This window comes from Vulpes vulpes, chromosome 9, assembly GCF_048418805.1.
Source record: "Vulpes vulpes isolate BD-2025 chromosome 9, VulVul3, whole genome shotgun sequence".
Taxonomy (NCBI): domain Eukaryota; kingdom Metazoa; phylum Chordata; class Mammalia; order Carnivora; family Canidae; genus Vulpes; species Vulpes vulpes.
This window is the reverse complement of record NC_132788.1, coordinates 52,613,509-52,627,816: the sequence shown is the minus strand read 5'-3', so window position 1 is coordinate 52,627,816 and position 14,308 is coordinate 52,613,509.

Sequence of the window (14,308 nt, the reverse complement as noted above, 5' to 3'; positions counted from 1 at the left end):
TATGTTCGGCGCTGGAAGAGGTTGTGTGAAAACCTTGTGGAAGTGACAGGATTCTCCTCAAGTGTATCTGATCTCAAAACAGACAATTGCAAACGTCCTTGTTCAATGAGAGTGTAGCTCGGTCCTAGCTCCCATCAAACTGGCTAGCAGACATCTGCCTGCAAACCATACACACTCCCGAGAGTTGAGCTTATGGACTGTCCCTCCCACCTCCTGCCTGCAGGTACACGGTGCTCCTAACAGGCCTAGCACCGATGCGTGCGTGAAGTGTGGTGAGAGGTAAGTGGAAAGTCCCGGCCCGCAAGACTAGTGCATCCAAGCTCAATCCAGCAACTTCCTAGTATTTCCTGTGTGAGCCAGGTGCTACATCCTAAGGGCCATACGAGAGAAGCGAGCTGAACGCCTTGTCCAAAAGCAACTTACTTCGGAGAGTTGAGCTCACCCTCAGTCCCTCACAGTTGCACACTGACTGCAGAAAGAGTTTCCAACCTCTGCCCCACAGCCGATTGTCAGAGGCTTGTGAGACGCAAGTGGAATAAGCAGACCTGGACGGTGTCTCCAGCTGCAGGTGAGTGGTATTCTGGGTACCTCCTGGCTGAGAGTACTGCTACGTTCTCAGTGCCCTAAGAACGCAGCTAGTTGAAAGCTGTTTTGTAGGCGTGCTTCCTTGTGCGAGCTGATTTCAGGGCAGGACCCTCCCGCATCCTGACTGCCCGTAGACGTAGGTCCCAGCATCCTTAGGTTAGGTGCCGGAAGAGGTTGTGTGAAAAGCTTGTGGAAGTGACAGGATTCTCCTCTAGTGTATCTGATCTCAAAACAGACATTGCAAACGTCCTTGTTCAATGAGAGTGTAGATCGGTCCTAGCTCCCATCAAACTGGCTAGCAGACATCTGCCTGCAAAGCATACACACTTCCGAGAGTTGAGCTTATGGACCTCCTGCCTGCAGGTACAGCGCGCTCCTAACAGGACTAGCCCCGATGCGTGCCTGAAGTCTTGTGAGAGGTAACTGGAACGTCCCAGCCCACAAGACTAGTGCATCCAAGCTCAATCCAGCGTTTTCCTAGTATTTCCTGTGTGAGCCAGGTGCTACATCCTAAGTGCCATACGAGAGAAGCGAGGTGAACGCCTTGTCCTAAAGCAACTTACTTCGGAGAGTTGAGCTCACCCTCAGTCCCTCACAGTTGCACACTGCCTGCAGAAAGAGTTTCCAACATCTACACCAGAGCCGTTTTTCAGAGGCTTGTGAATGGAATAAGCTAGTGAAGTGGAATAAGCAGACCTGGAGGGTGTCTCCAGCTGCAGTGGAGTGGTATTCCGGGTACGTCCTGGCTGAGCGTAGTGCTCCGTCCTCCGTGCCCTAAGAAAGCAGCTAGTTGAAAGCTGGCTTGTAGGCGTGCTTCCTTGTGCTAGCTGAGTTCAGTGCAGGACCCTCCCGCATCCTGACTGTCCGTAGACGTAGGTCCCAGCATCCTTAGGTTAGGTGCCGGAAGAGGTTGTGTGAAAAGCTTGTGGAAGTGACAGGATTCTCCTCAAGTGTATCTGATCTCAAAACAGACATTGCAAACGTCCTTTTTCAATGAGAGTGTAGCTCGGTCCTAGCTCCCATCAAAGTGTCTAGCAGACATCTGCCTGCAAACCATACACACTTCCGAGAGTTGAGCTTATGGACTGTCCCTCTCACCTCCTGCCTGCAGGTACACGGCGCTCCTAACAGGCCTAGCACCGATGCGTGCCTGAAGTGTGGTGAGAGGTAAGTGGAAAGTCCCGGCCCGCAAGACTAGTGCATCCAAGCTCAATCCAGCGATTTCCTAGTATTTCCTGTGTGAGCCAGGTGCTACATCCTAAGGGCCATACGAGAGAAGCGAGGTGAACGCCTTGTCCAAAAGCAACTTACTTCGGAGAGTTGAGCTCACCCTCAGTCCCTCACAGTTGCACACTGCCTGCAGAAAGGGTTTCCAACATCTGCCCCACAGTCGTTTGTCAGAGGCTTGTGAGACGCAGGTGGAATAACCAGACCTGGAGGGTGTCTCCAGCTGCAGGAGAGTGGTATTCTGGGTACCACCTGGCTTAGAGCACTGTCACGTTCTAAGTGCCCGCGGAACGCAGCTAGTTGAAAGCTGGTTGTAGGCGTGCTTCCTTGTGCGAGCTGATTTCGGAGCAGGACCCTCCCGCATCCTAACTGCCCGTAGACGTAGGTCCCAGCATCCTTATGTTCGGCGCCGGAAGAGGTTGTGTGAAAAGCTTGTGGAAGTGACAGGATTCTCCTCAAGTGTATCTGATCTCAAAACAGACATTGCAAACGTCCTTGTTCAATGAGAGTGTAGCTCGGTCCTAGCTCCCATCAAACTGGCTAGCAGACATCTGCCTGCAAACCATACACACTCCCGAGAGTTGAGCTTATGGACTGTCCCTCCCACCTCCTGCCTGCAGGTACACGGCGCTCCTAACAGGCCTAGCACCGATGCGTGCCTGAAGTGTGGTGAGAGGTAAGTGGAAAGTCCCGGCCCGCAAGACTAGTGCATCCAAGCTCAATCCAGCGATTTCCTAGTATTTCCTGTGTGAGCCAGGTGCTACATCCTAAGTGCCATACGAGAGAAGCGAGCTGAACGCCTTGTCCAAAAGCAACTTACTTCGGAGAGTTGAGCTCACCCTCAGTCCCTCACAGTTGCACACTGCCTGCAGAAAGAGTTTCCAACATTTGCACAACAGCCGTTTTTCAGAGGCTTGTTAGACGCAAGTGGAATAAGCAGACCTGGAGGGTGTCTCCAGTTGCAGTGGAGTTGTATTCTGGGTACCTGCTGGCTTAGAACACTGTTAGGTTCTCAGTGCCCATGGAATGCAGCGAGTTGAAAGCTGGCTTGTAGACGAGCCTCCCTGTGCGAGCTGAGTTCAGGGCAGGACCCTCCTGCATCCTGACTGCCCGTAGACGTAGGTCCCAGCATCCTTTTCTTAGGTGCCGGAAGAGGTGGCGTGAAAAGCTTGTGGAAGTGACAGGATTCTCCTCAAGTGTATCTGATCTCAAAACAGACATTGCAAACGTCCTTGTTCAATGAGAGTGTAGCTCGGTCCTAGCTCCCATCAAAGTGTCTAGCAGACATCTGCCGACAAAGCATACACACTTCCGAGAGTTGAGCTTATGGACTGTCCCTCCCACCTCCTGCCTGCAGGTACACCGTGCTCGTAAAAGGCCTAGCCCCGATGCGTGCCTGAAGTGTTGTGAGAGGTAAGTGGAAAGTCCCGGCCCACAAGACTAGTGCATCCAAGCTCAATCCAGCGATTCCCTAGTATTCCCTGAGTGAACGTGGTGCTACATCCTAAGTGCCATACGTGAGAAGCTAGCTGAACGCCTTGTCCAAAAGCAACTTACTTCGGAGAGTTGAGCTCACCCTCAGTCCCTCACAGTTGCACACTGCCTGCAGAAAGAGTTTCCAACATCTGCCCCACAATCGTTTGTCAGAGGCTTCTGAGACGCAAGTGGAATAACCAGACCTGGAGGGTGTCTCCAGCTGCAGGGGAGTGGTATTCTGGGTACCTCCTGGCTTAGAACACTGTCACGTTCTCAGTGGCCTAGGAACGCAGCTAGTTGAAAGCTGGCTTGTAGGCGTGCTTCCTGTGCGAGGTGAGTTCTAGGCAGGACCCTCCCGCATCCTGACTGCCCTTAGACGTAGTTCCCAGCATCATTAGGTTAGGTGCCGTAAGAGTTTGTATGAAATGCTTGTGGAAGTGACAGGATTCTCCTCAAGTGTATCTGATCTCAATACAGACATTGCAAACGTCCTTGTTCAATGAGAGTGTAGCTCGGTCCTAGCTCCCATCAAAGTGTCTAGCAGACATGTGCCTGCAAACCATACACACTTCCGAGAGTTGAGCTTATGGACTGTCCCTCTCACCTCCTGCCTGCAGTTACACGGCGCTCCTAACAGGCCTAGCACCGATGCGTGCGTGAAGTGTGGTGAGAGGTAAGTGGAAAGTCCCGGCCCGCAAGACTAGTGCATCCAAGCTCAATCCAGCGATTTCCTAGTATTTCCTGTGTGAGCCAGGTGCTACATCCTAAGTGCCATACGAGAGAAGCGAGCTGAACGCCTTGTCCTAAAGCAACTTACTTCGGAGAGTTGAGCTCACCCTCAGTCCCTCACAGTTGCACACTGCCTGCAGAAAGAGTTTCCAACATTTGCACAACAGCCGTTTTTCAGAGGCTTGTTAGACGCAAGTGGAATAAGCAGACCTGGAGGGTGTCTCCAGTTGCAGTGGAGTTGTATTCTGGGTACCTGCTGGCTTAGAACACTGTTATGTTCTCAGTGGCCTAGGAACGCAGCGAGTTGAAACCTGGCTTGTAGGCGTGCTTCCTTGTGCTAGCTGAGTTCAGTGCAGGACCCTCCCGCATCCTGACTGTCCGTAGACGTAGGTCCCAGCATCCTTAGGTTAGGTGCCGGAAGAGGTTGTGTGAAAAGCTTGTGGAAGTGACAGGATTCTCCTCAAGTGTATCTGATCTCAAAACAGACATTGCAAACGTCCTTGTTCACTGAGAGTGTAGCTCGGTCCTAGCTCCCATCAAAGTGTCTAGCAGACATCTGCCTGCAAAACATACACACTCCCGAGAGTTGAGCTTATGGACTGTCCCTCCCACATCCTGCCTGCAGGTACAACGCGCTGCTAACAGGCCTAGCTCCGATGCGTGCCTGAAGTCTTGTGAGAGGTAAGTGGAAAGTCGCGGCCCACAAGACTAGTGCATCCAAGCTCAATCCAGCGATTCCCTAGTATTCCCTGAGTAAACATGGTGCTACATCCTAAGTGCCATACGAGAGAAGCGAGCTGAACGCCTTGTCCAAAAGCAACTTACTTCGGAGAGTTGAGCTCACCCTCAGTCCCTCACAGTTGCACACTGCCTGCAGAAAGGGTTTCCAACATCTGCCCCACAATCGTTTGTCAGAGGCTTCTGAGACGCAAGTGGAATAACCAGACCTGGAGGGTGTCTCCAGCTGCAGGGGAGTGGTATTCTGGGCACCTCCTGGCTTAGAACACTGTCACGTTCTAAGTGCCCGCGGAACGCAGCTAGTTGAAAGCTGGTTGTAGTCGTGCTTCCTTGTGCGAGCTGATTTCGGAGCAGGACCCTCCCGCATCCTAACTGCCCGTAGACGTAGGTCCCAGCATCCTTATGTTCGGCGCTGGAAGAGGTTGTGTGAAAACCTTGTGGAAGTGACAGGATTCTCCTCAAGTGTATCTGATCTCAAAACAGACAATTGCAAACGTCCTTGTTCAATGAGAGTGTAGCTCGGTCCTAGCTCCCATCAAACTGGCTAGCAGACATCTGCCTGCAAACCATACACACTCCCGAGAGTTGAGCTTATGGACTGTCCCTCCCACCTCCTGCCTGCAGGTACACGGCGCTCCTAACAGGCCTAGCACCGATGCGTGCGTTAAGTGTGGTGAGAGGTAAGTGGAAAGTCCCGGCCCGCAAGACTAGTGCATCCAAGCTCAATCCAGCAACTTCCTAGTATTTCCTGTGTGAGCCAGGTGCTACATCCTAAGGGCCATACGAGAGAAGCGAGCTGAACGCCTTGTCCAAAAGCAACTTACTTCGGAGAGTTGAGCTCACCCTCAGTCCCTCACAGTTGCACACTGACTGCAGAAAGAGTTTCCAACCTCTGCCCCACAGCCGATTGTCAGAGGCTTGTGAGACGCAAGTGGAATAAGCAGACCTGGACGGTGTCTCCAGCTGCAGGTGAGTGGTATTCTGGGTACCTCCTGGCTGAGAGTACTGCTACGTTCTCAGTGCCCTAAGAACGCAGCTAGTTGAAAGCTGTTTTGTAGGCGTGCTTCCTTGTGCGAGCTGATTTCAGGGCAGGACCCTCCCGCATCCTGACTGCCCGTAGACGTAGGTCCCAGCATCCTTAGGTTAGGTGCCGGAAGAGGTTGTGTGAAAAGCTTGTGGAAGTGACAGGATTCTCCTCTAGTGTATCTGATCTCAAAACAGACATTGCAAACGTCCTTGTTCAATGAGAGTGTAGATCGGTCCTAGCTCCCATCAAACTGGCTAGCAGACATCTGCCTGCAAAGCATACACACTTCCGAGAGTTGAGCTTATGGACCTCCTGCCTGCAGGTACAGCGCGCTCCTAACAGGACTAGCCCCGATGCGTGCCTGAAGTCTTGTGAGAGGTAACTGGAACGTCCCAGCCCACAAGACTAGTGCATCCAAGCTCAATCCAGCGTTTTCCTAGTATTTCCTGTGTGAGCCAGGTGCTACATCCTAAGTGCCATACGAGAGAAGCGAGGTGAACGCCTTGTCCTAAAGCAACTTACTTCGGAGAGTTGAGCTCACCCTCAGTCCCTCACAGTTGCACACTGCCTGCAGAAAGAGTTTCCAACATCTACACCAGAGCCGTTTTTCAGAGGCTTGTGAATGGAATAAGCTAGTGAAGTGGAATAAGCAGACCTGGAGGGTGTCTCCAGCTGCAGTGGAGTGGTATTCCGGGTACGTCCTGGCTGAGCGTAGTGCTCCGTCCTCCGTGCCCTAAGAAAGCAGCTAGTTGAAAGCTGGCTTGTAGGCGTGCTTCCTTGTGCTAGCTGAGTTCAGTGCAGGACCCTCCCGCATCCTGACTGTCCGTAGACGTAGGTCCCAGCATCCTTAGGTTAGGTGCCGGAAGAGGTTGTGTGAAAAGCTTGTGGAAGTGACAGGATTCTCCTCAAGTGTATCTGATCTCAAAACAGACATTGCAAACGTCCTTTTTCAATGAGAGTGTAGCTCGGTCCTAGCTCCCATCAAAGTGTCTAGCAGACATCTGCCTGCAAACCATACACACTTCCGAGAGTTGAGCTTATGGACTGTCCCTCTCACCTCCTGCCTGCAGGTACACGGCGCTCCTAACAGGCCTAGCACCGATGCGTGCCTGAAGTGTGGTGAGAGGTAAGTGGAAAGTCCCGGCCCGCAAGACTAGTGCATCCAAGCTCAATCCAGCGATTTCCTAGTATTTCCTGTGTGAGCCAGGTGCTACATCCTAAGGGCCATACGAGAGAAGCGAGGTGAACGCCTTGTCCAAAAGAAACTTACTTCGGAGAGTTGAGCTCACCCTCAGTCCCTCACAGTTGCACACTGCCTGCAGAAAGGGTTTCCAACATCTGCCCCACAGTCGTTTGTCAGAGGCTTGTGAGACGCAGGTGGAATAACCAGACCTGGAGGGTGTCTCCAGCTGCAGGAGAGTGGTATTCTGGGTACCACCTGGCTTAGAGCACTGTCACGTTCTAAGTGCCCGCGGAACGCAGCTAGTTGAAAGCTGGTTGTAGGCGTGCTTCCTTGTGCGAGCTGATTTCGGAGCAGGACCCTCCCGCATCCTAACTGCCCGTAGACGTAGGTCCCAGCATCCTTATGTTCGGCGCCAGAAGAGGTTGTGTGAAAAGCTTGTGGAAGTGACAGGATTCTCCTCAAGTGTATCTGATCTCAAAACAGACATTGCAAACGTCCTTGTTCAATGAGAGTGTAGCTCGGTCCTAGCTCCCATCAAACTGGCTAGCAGACATCTGCCTGCAAAGCATACACACTCCCGAGAGTTGAGCTTATGGACTGTCCCTCCCACCTCCTACCTGCAGGTACACGGCGCTCCTAACAGGCCTAGCACCGATGCGTGCGTGAAGTGTGGTGAGAGGTAAGTGGAAAGTCCCGGCCCGCAAGACTAGTGCATCCAAGCTCAATCCAGCGATTTCCTAGTATTTCCTGTGTGAGCCAGGTGCTACATCCTAAGTGCCATACGAGAGAAGCGAGCTGAACGCCTTGTCCAAAAGCAACTTACTTCGGAGAGTTGAGCTCACCCTCAGTCCCTCACAGTTGCACACTGCCTGCAGAAAGAGTTTCCAACATTTGCACAACAGCCGTTTTTCAGAGGCTTGTTAGACGCAAGTGGAATAAGCAGACCTGGAGGGTGTCTCCAGTTGCAGTGGAGTTGTATCCTGGGTACCTGCTGGCTTAGAACACTGTTAGGTTCTCAGTGCCCATGGAATGCAGCGAGTTGAAAGATGGCTTGTAGACGAGCCTCCCTGTGCGAGCTGAGTTCAGGGCAGGACCCTCCTGCATCCTGACTGCCCGTAGACGTAGGTCCCAGCATCCTTTTCTTAGGTGCCGGAAGAGGTGGCGTGAAAAGCTTGTGGAAGTGACAGGATTCTCCTCAAGTGTATCTGATCTCAAAACAGACATTGCAAACGTCCTTGTTCAATGAGAGTGTAGCTCGGTCCTAGCTCCCATCAAAGTGTCTAGCAGACATCTGCCGACAAAGCATACACACTTCCGAGAGTTGAGCTTATGGACTGTCCCTCCCACCTCCTGCCTGCAGGTACACCGTGCTCGTAAAAGGCCTAGCCCCGATGCGTGCCTGAAGTGTTGTGAGAGGTAAGTGGAAAGTCCCGGCCCACAAGACTAGTGCATCCAAGCTCAATCCAGCGATTCCCTAGTATTCCCTGAGTGAACGTGGTGCTACATCCTAAGTGCCATACGTGAGAAGCTAGCTGAACGCCTTGTCCAAAAGCAACTTACTTCGGAGAGTTGAGCTCACCCTCAGTCCCTCACAGTTGCACACTGCCTGCAGAAAGGGTTTCCAACATCTGCCCCACAATCGTTTGTCAGAGGCTTCTGAGACGCAAGTGGAATAACCAGACCTGGAGGGTGTCTCCAGCTGCAGGGGAGTGGTATTCTGGGTACCTCCTGGCTTAGAACACTGTCACGTTCTCAGTGGCCTAGGAACGCAGCTAGTTGAAAGCTGGCTTGTAGGCGTGCTTCCTGTGCGAGGTGAGTTCTAGGCAGGACCCTCCCGCATCCTGACTGCCCTTAGACGTAGGTCCCAGCATCATTAGGTTAGGTGCCGTAAGAGTTTGTATGAAATGCTTGTGAAAGTGACAGGATTCTCCTCAAGTGTATCTGATCTCAATACAGACATTGCAAACGTCCTTGTTCAATGAGAGTGTAGCTCGGTCCTAGCTCCCATCAAAGTGTCTAGCAGACATGTGCCTGCAAACCATACACACTTCCGAGAGTTGAGCTTATGGACTGTCCCTCTCACCTCCTGCCTGCAGGTACACGGCGCTCCTAACAGGCCTAGCACCGATGCGTGCCTGAAGTGTGGTGAGAGGTAAGTGGAAAGTCCCGGCCCGCAAGACTAGTGCATCCAAGCTCAATCCAGCGATTTCCTAGTATTTCCTGTGTGAGCCAGGTGCTACATCCTAAGTGCCATACGAGAGAAGCGAGGTGAACGCCTTGTCCTAAAGCAACTTACTTCGGAGAGTTGAGCTCACCCTCAGTCCCTCACAGTTGCACACTGCCTGCAGAAAGAGTTTCCAACATTTGCACAACAGCCGTTTTTCAGAGGCTTGTTAGACGCAAGTGGAATAAGCAGACCTGGAGGGTGTCTCCAGTTGCAGTGGAGTTGTATTCTGGGTACCTGCTGGCTTAGAACACTGTTATGTTCTCAGTGGCCTAAGAACGCAGCGAGTTGAAACCTGGCTTGTAGGCGTGCTTCCTTGTGCTAGCTGAGTTCAGGGCAGGACCCTCCCGCATCCTGACTGTCCGTAGACGTAGGTCCCAGCATCCTTAGGTTAGGTGCCGGAAGAGGTTGTGTGAAAAGCTTGTGGAAGTGACAGGATTCTCCTCAAGTGTATCTGATCTCAAAACAGACATTGCAAACGTCCTTGTTCAATGAGAGTGTAGCTCGGTCCTAGCTCCCATCAAAGTGTCTAGCAGACATCTGCCTGCAAAACATACACACTCCCGAGAGTTGAGCTTATGGACTGTCCCTCCCACATCCTGCCTGCAGGTACAACGCGCTGCTAACAGGCCTAGCTCCGATGCGTGCCTGAAGTCTTGTGAGAGGTAAGTGGAAAGTCGCGGCCCACAAGACTAGTGCATCCAAGCTCAATCCAGCGATTCCCTAGTATTCCCTGAGTAAACATGGTGCTACATCCTAAGTGCCATACGAGAGAAGCGAGCTGAACGCCTTGTCCAAAAGCAACTTACTTCGGAGAGTTGAGCTCACCCTCAGTCCCTCACAGTTGCACACTGCCTGCAGAAAGGGTTTCCAACATCTGCCCCACAATCGTTTGTCAGAGGCTTCTGAGACGCAAGTGGAATAACCAGACCTGGAGGGTGTCTCCAGCTGCAGGGGAGTGGTATTCTGGGTACCTCCTGGCTTAGAACACTGTCACGTTCTAAGTGCCCGCGGAACACAGCTAGTTGAAAGCTGGTTGTAGGCGTGCTTCCTTGTGCGAGCTGATTTCGGAGCAGGACCCTCCCGCATCCTAACTGCCCGTAGACGTAGGTCCCAGCATCCTTATGTTCGGCGCTGGAAGAGGTTGTGTGAAAACCTTGTGGAAGTGACAGGATTCTCCTCAAGTGTATCTGATCTCAAAACAGACAATTGCAAACGTCCTTGTTCAATGAGAGTGTAGCTCGGTCCTAGCTCCCATCAAACTGGCTAGCAGACATCTGCCTGCAAAGCATACACACTCCCGAGAGTTGAGCTTATGGACTGTCCCTCCCACCTCCTGCCTGCAGGTACACGGCGCTCCTAACAGGCCTAGCACCGATGCGTGCGTGAAGTGTGGTGAGAGGTAAGTGGAAAGTCCCGGCCCGCAAGACTAGTGCATCCAAGCTCAATCCAGCAATTTCCTAGTATTTCCTGTGTGAGCCAGGTGCTACATCCTAAGTGCCATACGAGAGAAGCGAGCTGAACGCCTTGTCCAAAAGCAACTTACTTCGGAGAGTTGAGCTCACCCTCAGTCCCTCACAGTTGCACACTGACTGCAGAAAGAGTTTCCAACCTCTGCCCCACAGCCGATTGTCAGAGGCTTGTGAGACGCAAGTGGAATAAGCAGACCTGGACGGTGTCTCCAGCTGCAGGTGAGTGGTATTCTGGGTACCTCCTGGCTGAGAGTACTGCTACGTTCTCAGTGCCCTAAGAACGCAGCTAGTTGAAAGCTGTTTTGTAGGCGTGCTTCCTTGTGCGAGCTGATTTCAGGGCAGGACCCTCCCGCATCCTGACTGCCCGTAGACGTAGGTCCCAGCATCCTTAGGTTAGGTGCCGGAAGAGGTTGTGTGAAAAGCTTGTGGAAGTGACAGGATTCTCCTCTAGTGTATCTGATCTCAAAACAGACATTGCAAACGTCCTTGTTCAATGAGAGTGTAGATCGGTCCTAGCTCCCATCAAACTGGCTAGCAGACATCTGCCTGCAAAGCATACACACTTCCGAGAGTTGAGCTGATGGACCTCCTGCCTGCAGGTACAGCGCGCTCCTAACAGGACCAGCCCCGATGCGTGCCTGAAGTCTTGTGAGAGGTAACTGGAACGTCCCAGCCCACAAGACTAGTGCATCCAAGCTCAATCCAGCGTTTTCCTAGTATTTCCTGTGTGAGCCAGGTGCTACATCCTAAGTGCCATACGAGAGAAGCGAGGTGAACGCCTTGTCCTAAAGCAACTTACTTCGGAGAGTTGAGCTCACCCTCAGTCCCTCACAGTTGCACACTGCCTGCAGAAAGAGTTTCCAACATCTACACCAGAGCCGTTTTTCAGAGGCTTGTGAATGGAATAAGCTAGTGAAGTGGAATAAGCAGACCTGGAGGGTGTCTCCAGCTGCAGTGGAGTGGTATTCCGGGTACGTCCTGGCTGAGCGTAGTGCTCCGTCCTCCGTGCCCTAAGAAAGCAGCTAGTTGAAAGCTGGCTTGTAGGCGTGCTTCCTTCTGCTAGTTGAGTTCAGTGCAGGACCCTCCCGCATCCTGACTGTCCGTAGACGTAGGTCCCAGCATCCTTACGTTAGGTGCCGGAAGAGGTTGTGTGAAAAGCTTGTGGAAGTGACAGGATTCTCCTCAAGTGTATCTGATCTCAAAACAGACATTGCAAACGTCCTTTTTCAATGAGAGTGTAGCTCGGTCCTAGCTCCCATCAAAGTGTCTAGCAGACATCTGCCTGCAAACCATACACACTTCCGAGAGTTGAGCTTATGGACTGTCCCTCTCACCTCCTGCCTGCAGGTACACGGCGCTCCTAACAGGCCTAGCACCGATGCGTGCCTGAAGTGTGGTGAGAGGTAAGTGGAAAGTCCCGGCCCACAAGACTAGTGCATCCAAGCTCAATCCAGCGATTTCCTAGTATTTCCTGTGTGAGCCAGGTGCTACATCCTAAGGGCCATACGAGAGAAGCGAGGTGAACGCCTTGTCCAAAAGAAACTTACTTCGGAGAGTTGAGCTCACCCTCAGTCCCTCACAGTTGCACACTGCCTGCAGAAAGGGTTTCCAACATCTGCCCCACAGTCGTTTGTCAGAGGCTTGTGAGACGCAGGTGGAATAACCAGACCTGGAGGGTGTCTCCAGCTGCAGGAGAGTGGTATTCTGGGTACCACCTGGCTTAGAGCACTGTCACGTTCTAAGTGCCCGGGGAACGCAGCTAGTTGAAAGCTGGTTGTAGGCGTGCTTCCTGTGCGAGGTGAGTTCTAGGCAGGACCCTCCCGCATCCTGAATGCCCTTAGACGTAGGTCCCAGCATCATTAGGTTAGGTGCCGTAAGAGTTTGTATGAAATGCTTGTGGAAGTGACAGGATTCTCCTCAAGTGTATCTGATCTCAATACAGACATTGCAAACGTCCTTGTTCAATGAGAGTGTAGCTCGGTCCTAGCTCCCATCAAAGTGTCTAGCAGACATGTGCCTGCAAACCATACACACTTCCGAGAGTTGAGCTTATGGACTGTCCCTCTCACCTCCTGCCTGCAGGTACACGGCGCTCCTAACAGGCCTAGCACCGATGCGTGCGTGAAGTGTGGTGAGAGGTAAGTGGAAAGTCCCGGCCCGCAAGACTAGTGCATCCAAGCTCAATCCAGCGATTTCCTAGTATTTCCTGTGTGAGCCAGGTGCTACATCCTAAGTGCCATACGAGAGAAGCGAGCTGAACGCCTTGTCCAAAAGCAACTTACTTCGGAGAGTTGAGCTCACCCTCAGTCCCTCACAGTTGCACACTGACTGCAGAAAGAGTTTCCAACCTCTGCCCCACAGCCGATTGTCAGAGGCTTGTGAGACGCAAGTGGAATAAGCAACCTGGACGGTGTCTCCAGCTGCAGGTGAGTGGTATTCTGGGTACCTCCTGGCTGAGAGTACTGCTACGTTCTCAGTGCCCTAAGAACGCAGCTCGTTGAAAGCTGTTTTGTAGGCGTGCTTCCTTGTGCGAGCTGATTTCAGGGCAGGACCCTCCCGCATCCTGACTGCCCGTAGACGTAGGTCCCAGCATCCTTAGGTTAGGTGCCGGAAGAGGTTGTGTGAAAAGCTTGTGGAAGTGACAGGATTCTCCTCTAGTGTATCTGATCTCAAAACAGACATTGCAAACGTCCTTGTTCAATGAGAGTGTAGATCGGTCCTAGCTCCCATCAAACTGGCTAGCAGACATCTGCCTGCAAAGCATACACACTTCCGAGAGTTGAGCTTATGGACCTCCTGCCTGCAGGTACAGCGCGCTCCTAACAGGACTAGCCCCGATGCGTGCCTGAAGTCTTGTGAGAGGTAACTGGAACGTCCCAGCCCACAAGACTAGTGCATCCAAGCTCAATCCAGCGTTTTCCTAGTATTTCCTGTGTGAGCCAGGTGCTACATCCTAAGTGCCATACGAGAGAAGCGAGGTGAACGCCTTGTCCTAAAGCAACTTACTTCGGAGAGTTGAGCTCACCCTCAGTCCCTCACAGTTGCACACTGCCTGCAGAAAGAGTTTCCAACATCTACACCAGAGCCGTTTTTCAGAGGCTTGTGAATGGAATAAGCTAGTGAAGTGGAATAAGCAGACCTGGAGGGTGTCTCCAGCTGCAGTGGAGTGGTATTCCGGGTACGTCCTGGCTGAGCGTAGTGCTCCGTCCTCCGTGCCCTAAGAAAGCAGCTAGTTGAAAGCTGGCTTGTAGACGAGCCTCCCTGTGCGAGCTGAGTTCAGGGCAGGACCCTCCTGCATCCTGACTGCCCGTAGACGTAGGTCCCAGCATCCTTTTCTTAGGTGCCGGAAGAGGTGGCGTGAAAAGCTTGTGGAAGTGACAGGATTCTCCTCAAGTGTATCTGATCTCAAAACAGACATTGCAAACGTCCTTGTTCAATGAGAGTGTAGCTCGGTCCTAGCTCCCATCAAAGTGTCTAGCAGACATCTGCCGACAAAGCATACACACTTCCGAGAGTTGAGCTTATGGACTGTCCCTCTCACCTCCTGCCTGCAGGTACACGGCGCTCCTAACAGGCCTAGCACCGATGCGTGCGTGAAGTGTGGTGAGAGGTAAGTGGAAAGTCCCGGCCCGCAAGACTAGTGCATC